At 41.2% G+C, this 14,809-nt stretch overlaps 1 protein-coding gene across 1 annotated transcript in view; it reads right to left on the bottom strand.

The window, feature by feature from the left end:
- The window catches only part of Npsr1 (neuropeptide S receptor 1), a 189,716-nt gene that overhangs the window by 174,514 nt on the left and 393 nt on the right, over positions 1-14,809 (bottom strand). The gene's annotated exons all lie outside the window — the stretch shown is intronic.

The raw sequence follows: 14,809 nt of genomic DNA, 5'->3' as shown, positions 1-14,809 counted from the left end.
CTCTCTGTCTCTGTCTCTCTCTCTGTCTCTCTCTCTCTCTCTCTCTCTCTCTCTCTCTCTCTCTCTCTCTCTCTCTCTCTCTCTCTCTCTCTCTGTGTGTGTGTGTGTGTGTTTGTCTCTGTCTCTGCCTCTCTCTGTCTCCCTCTCTTATCAGGCACATATTTAATGGCAAAGCCCTCATTAGCAATAGAAATTAGAAAACTTGACAAGACCTCTATGCTGTGATACAGTGTAGTGCTATAGATTCTCAGGAGCAGGTAAGAAAGTATCGGTACCAGCCATTCTTATTGTATGCTGCACAGAATGGAAGAAGTAAGTTACTGTGAAGCAGGGCACAAGAGCAACAAAGAACCCAAGATAAGGAGACAGGAAGAACGGATATACTTTCAAAGAGACAACTCTAAGGCCTTTTATTTCTTCTAAATTCTGAACCCTTGAGTTTTAATGTATGCAATTCAAATCAAGATAATGAGTTACACAGGGTACAGTTAAGGAATGGTGGGTTAGATCGGACTGACATGGACTCTGCTTTCATATGTGAGGCAAGAAGACCACTTTAAAAGTGTGGGACCCTTTCTGCTGTTAATCCACATCAAAGGACATGCACAGAAGAAACTTTGCATTTTGCCTACTTGCCCCTACTCTCGCTGGAAAATTTATTTATCCTGTTGCTGACGCTGCTATTAAATCCAAACCCAGAAACTCTCTAGGAATTCCTCAGGCCTCCAGCACCAGATTAGGTGTATGGAACATCCATCCTTTTGAATGAAGAAACTGCTAGATCCTTGGCCTCTCCAGTATGAAGCAGCCATTGTTGGACTGCTGGAATACTCATACCGAAGCCAACTTAATAAATCATATAGATAGAAATGGAAATAGATGTAGAACTAAATATAGAATTAGAGAGAGAGAGAGAGAGAGAGAGAGAGAGAGAGAGAGACAGAGAGAGACAGAGACAGAGACAGAGAGACAGAGAGACAGAGAGACAGAGAAAGAGAGATTTGTGTGTCATTCTCTCAGTTTTCTTCCCTTTGGAGAACCCTGACTAAAGCTCCCCCGTTTGGCAGACTTTATTATCACAAAAGCACCTGTATTCAGAAGACTTCTGGAATCTTCCCAAAGGTAAGAGGATGCTGATAGCATTGCTGTTAATTAAATATTAATGTTCTTTACTCTTGTCAACTTGGTTTCATGTTTATGACTGATTTTTCATTATTCAGGCTACTAATATATTTTCCCTACATTCTAGCTTTGTATTTAATACATTTATTCATGTTTTCCAAGTTCTCTTCCAAAGAACTTCTTTTTGTAAAGACCTTCATGATGTTTTACTTATCATATATACTATGAATTATAAGACTCAGTATGTATTTTTTAAATATATATTTTCTTAGTTTTAATTTCCTTTTTAAAATTTTATAGGCTGAAGCAGTCTTTGTTTATATTCAATATTTATTCTATTGATCTTTTTTAAATTTAGTTGCTTAATTTTACCTTTTCCTTTGGTTAGAAACATCATGTACTTGCCTAACTCCCCCTAACTTTATTGACAAAGTAGTTGTTCCTTTCTCTATTTTGGCAATTTTGTATTATTAAATTCACATATGCCTCAATATTTCCTTTTCAGTTCAAAACATTTTTCATTATTGATCTTAGGCCTGTTGTACTAACTTTGAGCTGCTAAGTGATGTTTACTGATAACTGATGAGTTAGTTATTCCTGTCTCCCTTTATTATCCCTCCTCAGTCTCTGGGCTTTTCCTCCTGAGTTCTTTCGTACTCTCCAGGTTATCCATGTCTTATAGGCTCCTTGATTATGTGTGGTTCACCAACCTTAGGGTACATTAAGCCTGGTGGCGAAGTTTTGAAGGAGTCCAAGGGTGGAGGACATCCTAGAATAATGTCATGTCTATTTCATTTAATAACATTTGGATTACTTTGTTACTAAAAGTTTTTCTCTTTCTCCCCTCCTCCTTTAGTCTTCTTAATTTCTTGCCCTCCTTTCTTTCTTCTCTCCTGATCTAGGATTCTAGAAGTCTGTGCTGGGTAGATCATCCATTATTAGGTCCCTGAGAAACTTCAATAATCAGAGGTCTCATCACTGTGTTACAGTGTGTGGCTGACATAGAAAACAGACATTATAACATGGTGGTTTGAGATTGAATGTCTAACTTAGCTTAAACATGACCAATGAAGGAATGAATCAAATGATCAATAGAAAGAACTGTGTGCTTTGCAGAATTAGCATTCTAGAAACTATCTTTAAATTTTATCATGTGGTAATAGTTTCTATGTTCTTGAATATCTTATGCATGTTTACTCAATCTAAGCAACAACACTTCAAAAATAATGAATGTATTAGAAAGTGAATCAAATTTATTCTTAGCCAAAGAGCATCTTTTTTTGTTTAGATTACTTGACTTGCCTTAGGTTAATTCTATAGGAGCAGATGATCAGAGTGAAGCTACATTAGAGCACACACAATACTTCTTTCAATTATTTATTAACTTCTGGAATGGGCGAACAAGATTCTTGAGCAAACACTGATGTAATATCTGTATATGAATGGAATTTCCAAGTTTGGGTAACAAGTTATAGGGTAAGACCCTGGAGGTACAAAATCAATTTATTCAGAATGGTTTTGATGCTTGCAATTGGTTGATTAAGGAAAATGTTTTAACATCATGCATGGAGATTAGAGTAAAGGCTAGGGATTAACCAAAAATGAAAGGTGTAAACAGAACGGCATGGTTAGGGTGCCGAGGCCACGAGGGGACACTGGCAAAGGAGTGGCTTGAGAGAGGAAGGCAGAATCTTCCTGGCTTCCTGGGATTCTGCCAATATTCTACTCAATTCTTATGCCTGCTTTGCCACCTATTTCTCCTTGGAGGAGAAAGTTCTTGTAAAATGGAATTGAAGAGGGAGGAAGTTCCATGTAATTTCTCTGTTTGCTTTTGCGTGGGAAGATTGGTGCTGTTGAGTGGGTGAAATGTCAGAAGCGTTACAGAACCTGAAAACCAGAGACCTCAGATGGACATATGGAGAATCTGGGAGGCCGGAGAACCTTAAAATCTGTAAGTATTGAGATGCACAGGTGCAAAAGGCAGAGAATATGATAAGCTGGGTATCCACATATATGGAATCTGAGAAGCTGGTGTTTGAGGGAACATAATACCCTTCCCCACTTGCCTGCTCTGGGCTTGTTGAGACTACCTCAGAAACTAGTCTTCATGACTCATCCAAGATGGCCTCCTCCTTCTTTCCCTGTAACAATGCTGTGCCTGGAATTGTCACATCTAGTCTTTCCCCCAGAGCAGGGCATTGTGTCAGGGTTGGAAAACATGGCTGAACAGCCCTGAAAAGTACTCAGGAATGCACAGTATGAGACTGGCTGTCCTCAGGAACTGGAAAGCTAAATTTTCTTGGTTGACTTCAGCTTGTGATTTTTGGGAGGCTTTAGAAAACTCTTGGAGAGATAATAATGAAAAAAGTAAGCCACTGTTATGTTCACTGACACCCATAAAGTTATTTAAGCAAATGGTATTTTTTTTAATATCTGAAATGAGGATCATCTGAAAACTTAAAGCCTTTTCCTCTCCTTGGGGGAATGTGTCTTTTTCTTCTTACTCAGATACATACAAACTATTCTGAACCTTTTGTAATCTAGATAACAGAATTAAGAAGCTGGACAGAGCCAGATTCTTCTGTATTGCCCAACTGTGAAAAACCTGAAATGACTCCTTGGCTCTCTGCTTTATTTGCAAGGCTTCTGTTTTTTCAATGCAACATCTCCATTTTACTTGTTTTTTAATGGCAATAGAGTTTTTAGCTTAAAAGTAGACAATGTCTGTTTGTAACAAAACCACTTACACAAAAATAGTTTTTCTTTTCTTCATATAGCTAGAATTCTGAAGGCAGGCTGCTGCTGCCCTTGATCTTTGGGGTTCTTTAGTTTTCCTCTGTGGTTCCAGAATGCCTGGTGCAGCTGCACACATTGTATCTGGGCTCAAGGTAGAAAGATAAAGGGAAAGCAAAAAGCTAGTCGCCTTTCTATTTTTTTTTTCAGATAAAGAAAAACCTTTATTTGACACCTCAGAGACTTGCCAACCAATTTCACTATACCGAATTCACTGTTAATGGTAAAGAATTCAGATGAGTATTCAGGGGAAACTTCGTGAGTTAAAGCTGACTCCAGGGCTGACTGAAGAGCTGTTTCCAGGAGCTTATTTCTTCCCAAGTTCTTTCTCCAGGCTCATGTCCTGCATTCTTCTCAACCCTATTCATGTAGCCTACATTTTTCACAGAACTACCATCATTTTTCTTCCTCATTACGTATTGTATTGTAAAGATTCTGAGGAAATATACATACGAAAGGCTTCCTGTAAAGTATGGTGAAAAGGACCCTAGGAAAACCTCAGAACTTTCCCCAGAATGCTTTGTCAAGTAACCTTCAGCACAGTGCTGAGTCTACAAAAGGATTCATTCACTCTCTAAGGCTCCCAGGCACAGGTGTTCAGAGGGGTTGAGGGAGGGAGCACAGTCAGAGACAGTTGACAAGTCCTGTCTTGAGCATTATTTCCAGAAGCTGACACAAGACAAGCACAATATGCAATGTCACATACATGTCTTGAGGAGAAAGCCATTGAGAAAGATGGAACAGTAAAATGTGTCCTTGTTAAGGAGATACAAGGAGATGTTGGAGAAAGGACTATTTGAACAATGCCCTGTGGCCCTGTGACACTTATTATTGTGGACCATACCTGCTGTCTATCTCCTTTCATTGTTAGCCCTGTGCTAATGTCTCTTTTTAGGTCCCTCTGGAGCCTGAGACATGCTTTCCCTACAAGGTCATCATCAGAAATGATGATTTTAAATAAAGCAGTTTGTGAAAATTGCTTGTGATATTAATCTATATACATTTTTTATTGAGGTATAAAATTTATGCAAAGGCAAAGTCACTCTCTTAATGTACAGCTCTGTAAGTTTTGATATATATACAATCACTGAAATCAAAATATAGAACAATTCTATCGCAGGGATTGTTCCCTGTGGTTTTTTCAAGGTATTCCCTTCTTTCCACCCCTAGCCATGACAACCATTTGTTTTCTGTTATTGAAAGTGTGTTGTTTGCAATTTGTAGACCAGTGCCTCATTCAACCCACATAAACGAAGCTTCTTCTTGCGGTAGATGAAAATCAACCGAGAGACCCACAAACGTGCAGGCAGTGAGATACTTCGGAGTACTCAGTCCTAAATTGGATGTTTTCATCAAAACTCCTCTCCCCAAGGCTCAGGGATCTATGCAGAAGGGGAGGCAGAAAGATTGTGAGCATCAGAGATGGTGGATTATTCCAAGAAAATAGTGTCTTCCAGACACAAGACTGAAACACATATGAATTCACAGAGACTGAGGCAGCACATGGAAGACCTGCACAAGTTCAAGTCAAATAGAGTCCTAGCACTGAGAAAGGGAAGTAGACTTGGGATCTTACCAGTAATCAAGAAGCTTGTAATTGATACCTGCTGGCCAAGGGTAAATCAGTTTTGTCCAATGGAATACCACTCAGAATATCAACCACACTTGAGGCAGGCCTACACTCCTGGAATCCTTCCCCAAACCCCATGCCTGCGGCTTCTTACTCTCCAACTTCACATTCCCATTGCGTGGCTGAGCATGCAGATCTCATATCCACATGTGTTCTCCCCAGACCTCAGTGTTGTCCTGATTAAGCGCTCCAAAGTGCAGTCTTAACTGGTAACATGTTTTTCTAATAAAACATCAAAGAGTTCTTCTCATTTGTGAGAAACATATTATTAGCACGGAGGACCACAGGAGTCAAGCTCTTTCCTGTCTCTCTTCTACCTAGACGGAGCTTCCTCGGCAGAACACTAGCTGTCTCTGGAGTTCTGGACCATGTGCTTATGACTCTGCTGAGCACCTTGCTTTGCTTTATCTAACTGACAACACTTCTTTCAAACTGACATCGGAAGTGGCCATCACCCGGGTCTTTCTCCCCAGGTAGACAGAGCTGCCTGAGGGTCAGGTGTCTGTTTCTTCCAACTGTGCACTTCCAGTGCCTAGCATAACACCCAGTTAATCAGATCTATGATTCTTAACTTAGTAGAGCAAAAGGAACTCAGCAAAGTGGGCAGGAAATAACACAGTCTGAAAGATTGGCTTCTGTAATAAAGGATACTTTGACTTAATTTTAGATATGATATTTATTTAAAGTTTTATATAAAGTCGAATAAAACATATTTTATGTTTTCATGTGTTAGGAAAGAGCTGAGAATCACTTTTAACAACATTTCCTGAGTATCTGCATTAGTTTGCCTGCCTCTTAGTGCACAAATAACTCCTCTTTGGCTTTCTAATACTTGCCCAGAGTGCAGTCCAGAGAAAGCATCAATTTTTACAGACAGTGAGTGCTTTTGCAGCGCTAGGATAGTGATGCTGGTGAACACTGACTCTTTAGAGAAGTGCAAGGGGTCAATGGAACCCAGAGTTCTATCAGAAGATGAGGTAGGGGGAGACACCTGGCACATTCAGTGCAAAAAGTAAGAAGAGGAGCCCAGAGGGTGGCAGGTAAGATGTGAAGGGACAAGAAGACCTGGGTCATATTTTGCATGAGTAAGTAAAGCTTTGGAACCTGTATGGAGATGTGTGGGGTACATATTTCTTATACCCATGATGAAGGGATTCCTGACCCATTTGGGTCATTGTGAAATACTGAGTCATTTCAGATTTTAACCAGCAGGAAATGAGGACCATTTTCCCTGGAAACTATGTAAAAAATGTAGCTACAGGTTGACTTGTTTGTCACTGTGATGTGAGAGAAAAGAACCTGAGGTGTATTAGACCACTGAGATACTAGGCTTGATGTCCCATTTCTGCATCATATACTTCCTCCTGTCATCAGCTGGGAATCCTAGTTCCCTTTTGATTTTATGATATTTCATTTGTTTGGCGGTTCTTCTGCCTTCAACTGTTCTCAGTCTTTATTTTCATATCTGGTTAGAAAAAGTGATTGACATTTTAACATCTCTAAGAGCCAAGAGGATGTTTGAATGCTGTAAAAGGCATTGTTTTACAAACTGTAAAATGCCAAGAGACTCATTCTATTTTAGGTAGGCTTCCATATTGTTTAATTGGGAAAACCAGAACCAGAATTATCCTTTATACTTTTTTTATGACCTCGGGTAATTTTGCTATATGGAAGCCTGGAAAAACCTCATTTTTTCCTACAGTAGAGACCCATGCACTTTCTGAGCAAGATACAGCTTCTCATCTCAGCAAATAACCCTCGATGGAGAGACCATTAAGCTAATAACAAAATGAAAAAGTAAGAAATGGCATCTTTCCTACATATCTGTATCTTGTTCCAAAATTTTGGTAGTTTAACTAAAACTAAAACAAAGAGGAAAAGAGTGATGTATGCTACCAGACACCAGTGACCATCATCTCTGCACACACACTGGGCGATACTGTTGAAAAGCATTGTGGTGAGCTTCAGGATCCCTAGGGTCTCCAGGCTTCTTCCACACAGATTATAGCAACACGTCATAGGTCTGTAGGTAGTATTAGGAAATAGTATAAGGATTATATTCTAATACTATAATTGCTAAAATTAAATACTTTACTAAGCCACTTGATGCTTCTTCAAAACTTTAAGCATTTTATCCCTTAAGTTTTTCGACAGCAGATCATCTGCTAAAGCTTCAGTCAGAAGGGGAAACCATGGCTGGGGGAGGGATAAACAGACCAGTCATAGAGCCACTCAGAACACATAAACTGAGCCTCTGAGAAGTCAACAACAGGGCCTGTCTTCTCATATTCTTTGCTCTAGAAACTGAATGAAGGAGAAAACTTGGGAATGGCACTGGACCTGTTGTTGAGTCAGTTACCTCTCCTTGCAGTGAGATGGCTAAAACACAGAGAAACTAAATTTCACTAAGAAAAAAGAAGAAACAACCTGACCTTCTCATTCAAGTGTATAGTTTGAAAACTACCACCCACTGTATAAACAGGAAGTTATTTCTGTGATGCTGGGATGATGCTTTGAAGCATCAATTGATGTGCTTCTTCCCAGTACAGCCTCTGAACTCCTTTCCCTTGGTATATAACCTGGATTGTACCAATACAGAATATACTAGAAGCAACCCAGTATTGAGCTTCTCAATATGTCATGAGGAGTACTATAAACAGCTTGAAGAGAAGTGATTTTTCTTCCACTGAAAAAGAATGAGTCTTCAAAGTCCCAGCCTAACTGGAAAGCTGTTTGCAATTGATGCTGCCTGAAATGGGAAAATCCATTTACATCAATGAAATGTCACTGGTGTGAATGGGCCCCATGGGCTCATAGATTTGGATATTTGGTTATAAGGAAGTGGCTCTATTTGAAAAGATTGTAATGTGTGGCCTTCTTGGAGAAATTGTGTCACTGGGGATGTGTGGAACAATGGCCCATGCCACCAGACAGAAGAACTGATAAGGTTATAGCAAAAGTTCAGAACCCCAATAAAACTCAAAATTGAGAACAACAGGAGTTCGAGCAAGCTCCCAAACAAGTTCCTGTCCTAGAGAACTCCACCTCACTAGAAGGACCATGACAATCATTTATGTAGGGACAATACCTGAAGTCCATCCCCATGCAAATAGAGGGTATCTATTGACTGAGGCAATAAGAATATCTACCTCTAGATACCACCCCAAATGTTTATAAGGTCCCTGTCCACAAGGAATAACATGGACAAGCCATTTCACCAAAGATTGTCTGAGGGTGTCTGTCTTATTGAGCTGTAACACTCCAGGGAAGAGTTTTCTCTCCCAAAGCATTCATCTCTGGGCCTCAACTTTGCTCAACAAGCTGGGTACCCCCTTGACTGTAGCCACTTCCTGCTTGGTGGCTCTGGCTCTGGCTCTTAGCTGCCTGTTGCATTTCACTGCTTGCCACCAGTTCTGGGCAGTGCTATCCACAGAAGAGGCCTGGCATCCCACCTTGCTCTGGCTTCCCCTCAGAGAGCTATAACACTTTGGTCATTTGGGCCATGCCCAAGTTCGGCAAAACCTTTTATTCCTGCTGGCTTGGCTAAGGATTCTCAGCCAGCTGCTCCCTGGTCCGTAGACCAGCAGGAATGAGCTTTGATGTTTCAAAAGCCCAAGTTATTCCCACTGTCTATCTGCTGCCTGTGGATCTGGATATAAAAGTCTGAGCTATTTCTCCCCAACCTTATCTGCCTGTATGCCACCATGTTCCTCTTTATGCTTCCCATCATAATGACAATGTCTTAAACATCTGTACCTGTAACAAAGCCCCAATTAAATTTTTACTTTTATGAAAGTTGCCATGACTATGATGTCTCTTCACAGTAATAGAACACTGACCAAGACAGTTGGGCATATCAACTACACTCCAGGGCAGGCCCAGGAGTAGTTGGCTAACACAAAGCTGACTCCATGGTTTTTTAAAGGAGTGCTTTTTGTTTCATTTTTTTGTTTTGTTTTATTGTTTTTATTTGTTTATTTTTATTTTTATTTTTTGTATGAGAGAGAGAGACCGAGAGAGAGAGAGAGAAAGGGAGATATGGAGGAAAGGAGGATAACAGGCAGTTGGATGTGTAAGGAGGTGGGAAGAGACTGGAATTATTGGGGATAAGAAGAGCATGATCAAATAATATAGAATAATTTTCAATAAATAGGTTTAAAGTGCCTGTACACACACACAAACACACACACACACACACACACACACACACACACACACACAGAAAATATGTCTTTGGTCATTTAGGTAAGAGATCCTTGGCCATAAATATGGAAAGACAACACAAGAAGTAATTTTCACATCACCAGAGGAGACTGAAGAGACAGGAGTGTTGGTGGTATGTGGTGTGAGATATGAGGAACTGTGAGGCAAGAGTAATTGCATTGTCTCTCCTTGTTGGAGAGAAAACTGAATGACAATGTGCCTGGCATGTGAAGAGACCACATGACAAAAGGAGAAACCAAGTTCTGGAGTCCCCAGATGCCATGAAAATATACATTTAACATGGACATGTTGGGAGAAAAGGGAGCAGAGACAGAACCACTATTTCCTGTAGCCCAGAGAGGGCTAGAGATGATGTCAAGTTTCCATTCTCTATAAGGTTATGGAGATTTAGCCAGTAAAGAGAAAAGAAAAATGAGAGACTCAAGGACCAGGAACCTAAAGGAACTGTCACAAAGGGACACAGCCCTTTTGACAGAGTCAGAGCCAGACAGTGGTCCAGAAAAGGATGAGTGTGATGGAGGGTCAAATGAACGCTTCCTTTCACTTATTGCCCTTTTACCCTGTTGCTAACCTGGTGGGATGAGGCCCCGACCACTATCATGCTTTCTATACATATAAGGAGGCTGGACATGAACTTAGATATTTTCCTACAGCCAGTGCCTGAGAAAATCCTCCCTGGACTGAAATCTCTCCAATTACTGTTTACTCTGAATTAACCAAGATTATGCCTCTTGATATTCCACTTATTAATAATGCAGAAAAATTAACACAAGGCATTCTCTTCATGCACTAGTAAATAGATGGTCAAACTGTATGCCATTCTAATGAAGTCATCAACAATGCCTGTGTCTTACAGGAAAGGAAGTTGGACTGACTGCATGCATGATTGAGTCCACCCAGAGTGGAGGGTTGGCCCACTGCTGTATTAGGTCTGCATAGAAGAAGCAATTAGGAAGGGACAGACCCTTAATAGACATTTGCCTGAGTAGTGTTAAGTAAGACTTCCCCTTAGGGACAGCCATAGTATTAGACTGGAGAACTCAAGTGGACATACTGAGAAAAACTAATTAGAAGAGAATTTAAATGTGCACGATGGGCTTTAGGGCGGGCAATGAGGACACCGGGGCTTATAGGGAATACAATAGGTAAAGTGAGGCTTTCAGAGGAGCAGAAAAGTCAGCGGGAGGCATTGAACTGAGAGCTACTGAAGATGGAAATGCTGTCACAGGGCAAAGAGAAACGATCTTAGAGGGAAGTTGTCTGACTCAATAGAGCTTGCAATACAACAGAGGCTTAAGTGCAGTTTTGACTGCATTGTGTGGATAATTGGGGCAGGTTCTGTTACAGTTTACTTTTGCTAGAATGGGGTCGGGAGGAGGTCGTGTTTTAAAAACTGCCAGCAGGACAACAGGGCAGAGAGGGTGGGCACACACAATGAGCAACTGTGTCCCATCAGCACGTGGGAGTGATCATTTACATGCAAACAATAGTTAGACTAATTGCATATCATTTCCAAGTATGCACTGAAGGAGGCTCGATGGAAGATCACGATTAGGTAACCTTTAACAGTCTGAGTTCACACTCCCCCCACCCCAACACACACTTACCTAGGAGTAATAACACCGAGTTTGATTTGCGTTATTTTATAATTTAGCTAATTTAATGATTCAGATATATCTCCCTCCCACTTTCTTTAAAATAGATTTCTCATCACTCACTAAGTTTGAGAAACAATGCTAACAAACTCACCTGTAAGATGAAAGGATTTTGTGTGAAGGCTTTTGCCTTTGTCTTGTTTTTGGACAGAATCACATACACTCTAATGAGTAAGGTACTTGCAAACTGGTGGGTTCTGAAAACTCAGATAATGTCTCAATACTACTACTTCTCGGGAGATGAACTGGATGTGACATGTGAGGGAGAGGGAACTGCAAGCTGAGACAAACTAAGACTGAAGCTCATCAAGGCCTTCTTTCAAAAGCCTCGGACTACAACTGCATGTCCATATATGCAGCTCCTGGGGAGGCCCAAGATGTAGGTAGGTGGGAGGCAGGATCACTCCTGACTTCCCGTCTAAGTTTTGGAGGAGTCTGACATGCTTAGGAGAATGCAGGAGGGTGGGACAGTGAGAGCTGAAGTTAAAATGGAGGAGGGGGTTAGAAATGGATGAAATTGAAAGGTTCTAAGCTTGGGAAACGAAAGAGCCAGAAAGCCAGGCACAGGGACGCTGCTGTGTCTTCTGCCAACATAGTTTTGGGTCGGAGAAGAACAGGAATGACAAACAGTCTCAGAGATGTGGCCTAACAAGGTTGAAACAACATAAGTCTATGATTGGGTGGGTGGAATTTTCTAGGACTTATCCCGACACCAAAGCAGACCCGTTATTGACAGAATCTCAGTCATGGAAATCCAAGAGTGACTTTAGTCCCATTGGCTTTGAACTGGGTGTAGGTATTGGGTGAGTGTGTTCTTTCCCTTTGGTGGGTTCAGTTGGCAGATAGAGGATGAGGACATACTAGCAGAAAGAATGGCCTCTCACCAGGTTCTTCTACTTCTTCCAAGGAGAAAGACAATGGTGGTGCTCATTCCAATGAATACTGAGTATAAGAGAAGTATGTCATACATTGTTCATGCTCTAAATGTTTATCAATTGTCTCTAGCAAAGTTCTGTGTCCAGGAGAACATGCAAAACCAATATAAGGAGCTCAGAGTCTGTAGCACATTCACCCAACAAAAACTACAGCAGGAGTCCAAGGCAGCTTCATGAAAAAGTAAGAAGACATGTAGTCCAAGAACGTGAGGAATGCAAGGGAGTGTGTGAGAGGTACTTGGGGGAAGCAACCCCTGCTGAACCTTAAAGAATAGGCAGAGTTTAGATAAACCCAGATGAAGATGGAAGCCAAGTGCCTATGCCGTGAGTGTGGGAACGACAAGAGCTGCCCATGGAGTTGTGCAGCTTGGCTCTTGGCACTATATCGAACAAATGGCTGGACAGAAACTGCTGTTGTTGGAATTTCCACCACGCTGACTCTATCAATGTTTATTTATTTTCTTTCACTGTTGTCCAATTTATGTTTCTTTCACTGCCTTTTGCAAAGGCAATGTGAATTAAAGGGGTGCATCTAGGGAGTAGTAAATAGGGCACATTTTTGGCATTCCATGTTAGAATTATGTGGCATAAAAGGAACCACAGCTAAGAAGGGTTTGAACTGCAAGCAGGTTTCTGTATGAGTAGTGTAACAGCACTGCTTGTGCTCAAAGGTAGCCACAGAATAAAGTTCTACTAAGGTTGAGGCTAGGTTGCCAAGGCTTCTCCCCTGATTTTTGTGTACCTAAAAGTTTCTGCTTTAATCAGTGAATAAATTTCTCACAAATGAAGTAGAACACTAAACCACTTCCAGTTCAATGGGCATAATTCCTTTCTGCTTCTCTTTGTGCACTGGCCACTAGCCCAACTACAGGAATGAAACAGGGGGTGCAATTATCCAGTGTCTAGCAACAATGACATCTCTGGGACAGAGTGTGCTAATAGTAGTGGAGAGCCAGGGTACAGGGATTTGTTTGTGTGTTCAAAACATTTCCACAGGTGGAATTTAAGATGGCAAATGAGCCTCCAGCAGAGAGTGCTTATGGCCTCATCCTCGGAACAATAGCCTTACTGATGATTATTGCCCCTTGGGGTGGGGTGGGGATGCAATCTCTTCAGTATGCTTGCTGTCATGTTTCATAAACATCAAAGGAAACTTGGCAGTGGCACTGCAGAGCCCAAGGTTCCTGGACACAGGAAGCCTGCTGAGATCCACTCTGGAGCGCTGGCTGGTTTCAGAAAAGGCAGTGTTCAAACACTAGTCAGTGGCAATGAACAGGTGTGCTGAGTAAGTGTGTGTGTGCCTCTGTGTGTGTGTATGTGTGTGTGTGTGTGTATACATTTGCATATGCCTATGTGCAAGTTAGATGAGTCCATGGGACTGGATCCCCTGAAGCCAGAAGTAATTCACTCTGAGACTCAGCACTAAAGGAAAAAGATGTCTGACTCTCTGGAAAGCTCCCAGCTGAAAGTTTCATTCTAAGAGTTGGGAGCAGGAATTGAACCAGAGAGTAGAGAGGGTGGATATCATCACAATCATAAGTTTAACTGCAAAGACAAATCATTTTGAGAACACCAGAGAAATGTCAACAGTAGCAGCAAGGCACAGCAGTGACTAGGGTTTACACCATATCCTGAAGAATTCTCCTATGGACACGGAGGACAGGCTGAAGATTGTGACTTAGGAGGATGACTTACATGAGGCACATTAGGCAGGCCGGGTGTGAAATGGCCCTCACCACTCAGGGTTTTCATATATGAAGCAGCAAGCTCATATTTTCTAGACACCTGATTTGTTCTTGTCCACTAGATCTTAGAAAATATGGGACAATAATGGCTTTAACGAAATAATTACAGTCCTTTGATATTGCGAATAGGAAACTCACCAAATTCAGATTCATTTTATCTATTCTAGGTAGCAACCTGGGCAAACACCACCAGCAACTTGGCAAAGACAGTATTTGTCAGTAATGTTCATTGAGAAGGCACAGACAAGACAGAAAGGTCCTCCCTACCTTCCACTCTTTCTTGGTGTCAGGCACTAGGGATATGGCTTTCCAATCCTCTGATGTTCCAAAAACAAAAACCAAAGGAAACAAAAAACCCACAACAGTTCAATGAGCATGCATTGAGGAAAAAATGTCTAATGGAAAACTTGCTATTTTTGCTAGAAACAGATACTTCAGGCACGACTCTCGGGTTAACTACAGTGCTCCCTGCCCGTGGAGCGGAGAGTGAAATACAGCATCGTTAAGTGTTACTGACAAGTTGCAAGTCTACACAGAAACAGCAAAAACATCTGCATTCTTAAGAAACCACAGTACTGAGCTTTGAAAACTATGAAGTCTGATTTTTTAAATTTATCAGGTTGGGGGATTCCCCCTTCCTTAGTTAAAAGGGACAAGAAAGAAAGAAAGAAAGAAAGAAAGAAAGAAAGAAAGAAAGAAAGAAAG

This window comes from Grammomys surdaster, unplaced genomic scaffold (assembly GCF_004785775.1).
Source record: "Grammomys surdaster isolate TR1022 unplaced genomic scaffold, NIH_TR_1.0 140, whole genome shotgun sequence".
NCBI classification, from domain to species: domain Eukaryota; kingdom Metazoa; phylum Chordata; class Mammalia; order Rodentia; family Muridae; genus Grammomys; species Grammomys surdaster.
The sequence above is the reverse complement of the archived record's forward strand: the minus strand, read 5'-3'. Positions and strand labels throughout refer to the sequence as shown.